Here is a 6,911-nt window from a genome sequence, read left to right as displayed (position 1 = left end):
GACCTCACCCTGTCGTCTCTAGCTGATCTTTCAATTCTTCTGTTCAACTTTTTCACTTCATCTTGCTTCTATTTGCTTTAGCTTTTTTATGGTCCAGAGCAATTTTCAGAGCTTTTGCTCTCATCCCTTTTGGTCTTTTTCATAACCTTTGTTTCTTCATATTTGATGATCTTGATGTCATCCTACCACCTATCTGTACCATGGCCATTAGTGTTCAGTGTAACCTAGCTATTAATGTGATGGTCTCTAAGTCCAGGTGAGATACTGTCTTCCTTCAGTTCTCACAGGCTTGCTTTCCTTCAGGTCATCTTGAACTTCCGTATGAGTAGCTACAGGTCATTTCTGCAGGTAGCCCCTTGTTCTGGTTGGACTGGTGAGACTGGTTTGCTCACTTTCGTTTTCCACAAGTGATGCTGACTTGGTTCCTGTTTACTGCATTCAGTGAGGTGTGCACTATTATCAGGATGTGAAGTGAATCATCTCCCTTGAAGGTGGACCAGTGCAGACGTAGTTAGGTTAAAATTTAGCACATTATCATTGGTTCTTCCTTTGGAGCCACTTAAAATTTGATGCAATTTTTATGGTTTTCTGTTATCTTTTCCATTGAGATTTCTATCTGTCGTCTTGTTGTTTTTCTGTTTTGATTCTTGTTTTTGAATGTTTTCTTATATATGAAATACAGGATAGCTAAAACTATCGAGACAGTAACTAGATTAAAAGTTTTTGGGGGTTATGATGTGAGGTTGAGGAAAAGGAGGAGCTAATAATAATGAGCACCAGAAAGAATAAATAGTTCAAAAATTGTAGTGATGAATATATAATTCTTTTTAATCCATTGAATTTTATATGTGAATATTATGCCAGTAAAACTGTTAACATTTTTATAAAAAGAAATCCAGTTTCATATGATCAACTTTAAGATCATTTGAGGTTCTTATATGAATATTTTAAAAGGACTTCACATCAAACATTTTTATTAAAGTACATAGTTACTTGAAACAATCTTGACATATAAATATACTTAGAGGTATTTTGACCCATAAATATCTTTTTAAGTTGATATAAACCGAGCCAAATGAAACAAACTATCCTTCAGTCAATCTACTTTTTTGTGAGCCTGTGGGACAGAGTAGAGCAGCTCTATAGTTTTTTAGACATAGTGTCTCATAGTTCTCCCACACAGTGGCTGGTGGGTTCAAACTACCGCCCCTTTTGCCCTCAGCTCAATGCCTAATCCACTGAGCCACCAATGATCTTCCTTATAGAGTGAGTGATTATAAGATTCTCCCTAATTGCCCAACCTCATAAGGCTGACAGAAGGTGATTAGTATAGTATTTTTTGTAATTAGATATGCTATGAATAATAAAGCCTCTCATGTTATGCATTATATTTTCACTAGAAGACTACATACTATTAATTTTTTAAAAATGCCATGCCATACTAAATAGATGTCAATACACACAGAGAATTTGTTTAAATAAACAGCTAACTTTCAAATGCATGTTTAAAGGCAAAACTAGAGGTGAATTTAAAATAGCATAGCTTATTGATAAAATGAATTATACACATATTAAAAAGTTAAACACCATTTATTTATATTAAGCATGCTAATTCCAAAGTCACAAGACTATGCTCTGGCTATTTTACCGATGTAATAAACTCCTATATTAGTATTATTAGCCACTAAAATTTATCCCATCAAATCCCCAAATTATATTAAAGCATTTTTGAATACAATAATTACTGGTTGGGCTGGTGCTGACATTAAGCCATTTTTCTGCCTCCTTTGAACTTTCTACATCTATGCTCACTATGGCCTATGAAGCCCAATGAGTAATGTTTCAGCCAGATGTTATTATTGATGTTTATTCATAGATGGCAATCTGGCTTGGGCAGAGTAGAGACCTGTGCCCTGAGGGTACAGTCCAAAGAAGCAGGTGAGACATTCCCTAGGCCACGATGATGCCTGGTCCCAAAGATCAGAAACCCCCCCGGAAGAAAGGCAGTTCAGTTCATGTCTGAGGCCTGAACCAGGGACTTAGAAAAGGTTCCCTTGGGAATCCAGCAGCTATCCCTAGCTTCCGAAATAAGCTCCAACTAGGAAGGGAAGACATCAAGGTGTTGCAACCTTGCCTCTGGCTCCTTGGGGTGAGTGCAACCAGTGACGGCACAGAACCACACTCCTCAGCGTGACTCTTGGGCCCACTCAACATTTTCTTACCTGTTTACTTAATGATATATTATTGTTCCTTTCCCTTTTAATTTTCTTATCTGAGGAGATATGCTACACATTGAGCTTTACTGGTAATTTCACGCATTATTGTTGTCAGTCGACAGCATTGAGTTGGTTCCTTCTTGGTTCCAAATTGTAGCCGCCCTGAGTACAGCAAAGAAACACCACCCAGCCCTGTGACGTCCTCACCACTGTTGCGGCTACTGTCTCCCTCCATCTTCTCAAGGATCTTCCTTTCTTATCGCTGCCCCTCTGCCAGGGACTGGCCTCTCCTGACAGCATGTCCAAAGTACGTGAGATGAAGTCTCACCATCCCTGTCCTTAAAGAGCATTCTGGTTGCACTTCTTCTAAGACAAATCGTTTGTTCTTCAGGTAATCCATGTACCTTAAATATGCTTCATCAGCCCATATTCCATTGCACTGGTTCTTCTCCCTCTTTCTTTTTCAGTGTCCAACAGTCATATGCACATATAACTACTAGTCATTATTGTCTGTCCTTAACTATTTTGGTCCTCAAATTTAACACTCAGTGGGAAAGGAAGAATTATTGAGCTGTTTCATCTACTGCCGTCCCAGTAGCCTGCTGTGGAAACTGGAGAGAGGAACTTGTCATTTCTTATTTCTTTGCTCCTCCTACTTCTCCAGGATCAGTGTTCACCTTGGAAAGCATCTTCCCTTCTTTGGTACTTTAGCATGCTCAATGTGTGTCCAAGACAACGGGAATCTCGTGGGTCTCCGCAGGGAGTTACAGGCTCAGTTCTAGAGGCCTAGCTCCTTGGAAAAGGTAATTCTGCATGAGGAAGCATTTCTTCCTTCCGTATAACTAGAATGCATACTGCCAAGACTGCAAATGGTGGAACTGGGCCATTTGGCATGCTCTGATGCCAAGCATACATGGTATTTAATGTTCCTTGTGATACTTTCTTCAGAATGATTTATTCTAAAATGCCTTCAAGACAGACAAGCTGTTAACTTGATTTTTAAAGGTGAAAAAAGATCATAGGAAAATAAGTGATTTAGGAAGTCCAAACAGCAGACTGGTTCTGAAATATTCTGTCTTTAAAGAAGAGAGAGAGTGAGAGAGAAGGAGCTCTGGTGGCACTGTGGGTTAGGCATTAGACTGCTACCCACAAGGCTGGCAGTTCAAACCCCCCAGGCACTATGCTGAAGCAAGATTAGGATGTTTGCTCTCATAAAGATTTTTAGTTTCAAAGGTCATATATGCAGTGAGCCACTATGAGTTGGATGTGACTTGATGGCTTGGTTTATATTTGGAAAATCTATATTTAATTATAAACCTAATAAGATATATCAAATAGAATTCTTTTTTAGTACAGTCTTAGAAATATTTTCACAAAGAAATCACTGGCTTTACAGACTTACTGCCCAGATTTCATTCTTTCCCTAGTGACACATTTTTCCTTTTCCTATAACTGAAAATTATCACTTCACCGATTCTTAGTAATGATTCATATATATTTAATTTCTATGTCAAATGAGTTGTATTTTCTTTTTCTTGGATTATCTTACCTCCTAAGTGTAAAGACTGTGATCTATTTAAAATAAAACACTAGATTCAAACTGATGAGATTGTTTCGCTACTAATCGTTTTGATATTCTGTCTTCTGACATTGTTCCCTGTTGGTAAACCTTGCAGAGTTGAGATAACTGAAATGCGCATCCTTATTAGAGGATGGGTTGGTGCATTTGGTACTCTCTGGAGTTCCCTATCCATGGTGTGTTTCTTGGAATTCTTCTGGACTACATTTTGTTTGCCCTCTGATGCAGTGCTAAGCTTACAGGGTACTGCATTTTGGCGGGGGGATACAGAAACCCATTGGGAGAGCCAAAGAGCCAGACAGTGACCAAAGCAGTTGGTTCGGCATTTAGGTTTCAGAGCTGGGGAAGCACCTGTCCAGATGGAGAAAGCCTGGCTGTAAAACCATTCACCTATTCCTGCAGGCTACTAATAATTACTATTCATACTGATCAATGCTCTTGTTGCCTATTCTAAAAACAAAACAAAAACAGTATGTTTATGATACATTCACTCATGAATCTTCATAAAATAATAAAACCTCATGTTCAAAATAGCTCATAGTAAATAACTGCTTTGAAGACCACTTTAAGACACCCTCTATGCCTAGCTATATGCGGTGTGCCAGCTTTTCCGTGTTACAGTTCCCTGATAACTTCCCGGCAGACAGTTCTCAGTTCTCAATTACCCCCCTGCTTGGAGATCTTCAATCAGGAAAGCTGAGATACAGCAAATCTCGGAGAATTTTATACTGACGAAAGCAACCTTGTCAGTATAGGGGGATTTTTTAGAGAAATTTTATTAAAGGGCTTCAAAACACAATGGAAACATTTTCTGACGCTAATTAGAATAGACATGATTTTTCAGAAGGCACGGTCCCAAAACAGATCCTCAGGTCTCTTTGTCCTCTGCTTTCTCCACTAGATGCCTTTGTTCAGGAGATGTCCCTGGAGGCTTTACTAGGCTCTCCAGGGCAAGCATTCAGTGGTCGCTGAAGCAAAAATCACTTAGTGACATAAGAAAAAGAAGAAGAAAGACCTAGTTTAAGAGAAAAATGCCAACACAGTAAACATTGGTTTCCCAGCTTTGCCTTTGTCTTAGGGGTGAGGGAGATGTTGAAGGATACTGACGTCATTTAAAGACTGTCCCATACATATTCTCATTATGTAGAGATGCGGAATATTCTTTTTTTTTTCATCCACTATTTTTCAATCACTCTCACGCTCCCTCTCTACCATTTATTGTGAATTGGGTGAAGGTTTATAAAACAGATCAGTTTTCCATTCAACAATTCATACCCATCTTTGTTTTTCTGTCCCTGCATTTTGTGTGTGTGTGTGTGGTTTTTCTATAATCAGCTAACTCAACGTGAAAGAGATTTTTAAGACTAAAGACCTGATGTCTGAAATTACTTGAGTGCCTCTTATATTTTTCAATTAGCCTAGTTCTGATATCTTCTCCAGAGAGCACAGGGGCATCACAGTTGAGGATCTTTGGAGGAAAAACGACTTTCCAAATTAGTTGCACCAAAAAGAGGAATATTCTGGTCTTGCATCAATAGCTAGGTGGTTATTAAATTCAGCAAATGGTTATCAACAAAACTGACACTTAAGCTACTGAAGTCCACACAGGGTAGATAATTTGAATATCTGATACAATCTACTTAAAAAGATTAGCAGGCAGTCTGCCAGGCAACACGGAGGAAAAAAAGGGTTTCCTTTGGACCAGACTGTCTAACATGAATATTCCTTCTATAGTCTATCCACTACTCATCCGTTTGTTGACTGTGGTGGCGTCCTTGAAACCTCACTCCTCACAACTGGACCAGTGGGCAACAACATAATAAACAAAGAGAAGCCTGACGCTGCCCCATATGTCAACTGGCTTGGATTCACAATCAACATTCCGGGAAGCGACAGTCAAGAAAGCAAACCAGTTTCGCATTGGGGAGATCTGCGCTACGAGACCTCTTTAAAGTGTTGAAGAGCGAAGACGGCACTTTACAGATGAAGGTGTTCCTGAGCCCAGCTCTGACATTTTTTTCCCTTTTATTTTTTAGCAGTTTTATTCACTATAATTCACACAGCATGCAATTCAATATTTAAGTATATTTCAGAGAGATGTATATTCATCACCCCAATCAATTTTAGAACATTTGTTCCTTATTTTATCTATTATTATTAACTCCTCATTTCCACGCCAACATCCTCTGTCATAACCCTAAGAAACTATTAATCTAGTCTCTCTCTCTCTAGATTTACCTATCCTGAGTTCATCTATAGATTTATCTATCGTATACAGAAAATCATTCAAGTAAAAAGACAAAACAAACAAAACTGCAACATAATAAAACAGATAAGAACTTAAAAACACAGAAGAATGTAATGGAAACTCAAGAAGTTAAACATAGGTTAAAAGCAAAAACCAACGGCAAGATATTAAATTTCCCCCCAACTCTATCTATAGTCTTTCCCATACCTATGCCTTCTGGGGGCAGGACCATTCATAACCTGGGTCAGTGGACATAGGGACTCAGTGGGAATTTAGTCCGTGTGGGAGCGCTGTCAATGGGCTTGGCACATTCACAGTCATCCATCGCCTTCTGCACACCAGTGTCTAGAACTTAAGCTCTGGTGCACAGCCTTTCTCGCTGATCTTGGACTTTGTTGTTAATAATTCTTTGGTCACACTGGATGGAGTGCTTCTTCTGTTTGGACTTAGGTAACAGTTCACTTAGATGGCTTCTTGTATTAAGAGAAGCCTTTAATACTCCCAGACACATCTATGTGTGACAGCTGGACACCAAACAAGTTCTTCACTCCACTTTTCTGTAGCACCCATATCAGCCGTGGCTTCTTCCAGAGGGCACTTACTCAACGGAAGCCGTGGTATTTCTGATCGCATCATATACATGTGAAAGTTGGTTAATGAGTACCGTAGTGCACAGAACGCTTGATGCATTTGAATGATGGTGTTCATACTGACAACAGAATCAACAAATCTGTTTGATAGTGAAGTGCGGTCACAATGCTCCAGATAGGTGAGGAGGATGAAATAGTGTCCCAAGCATTGGCCATGTTATCTAGGAAAGAGAAAGGCAAAACCAAAAGAGACCGCTCAGCTCACGACCACGGAGTCC

Source organism: Tenrec ecaudatus, chromosome 9, assembly GCF_050624435.1.
Source record: "Tenrec ecaudatus isolate mTenEca1 chromosome 9, mTenEca1.hap1, whole genome shotgun sequence".
NCBI lineage: Eukaryota > Metazoa > Chordata > Mammalia > Afrosoricida > Tenrecidae > Tenrec > Tenrec ecaudatus.
Note: the sequence above shows the minus strand (reverse complement) of the source record.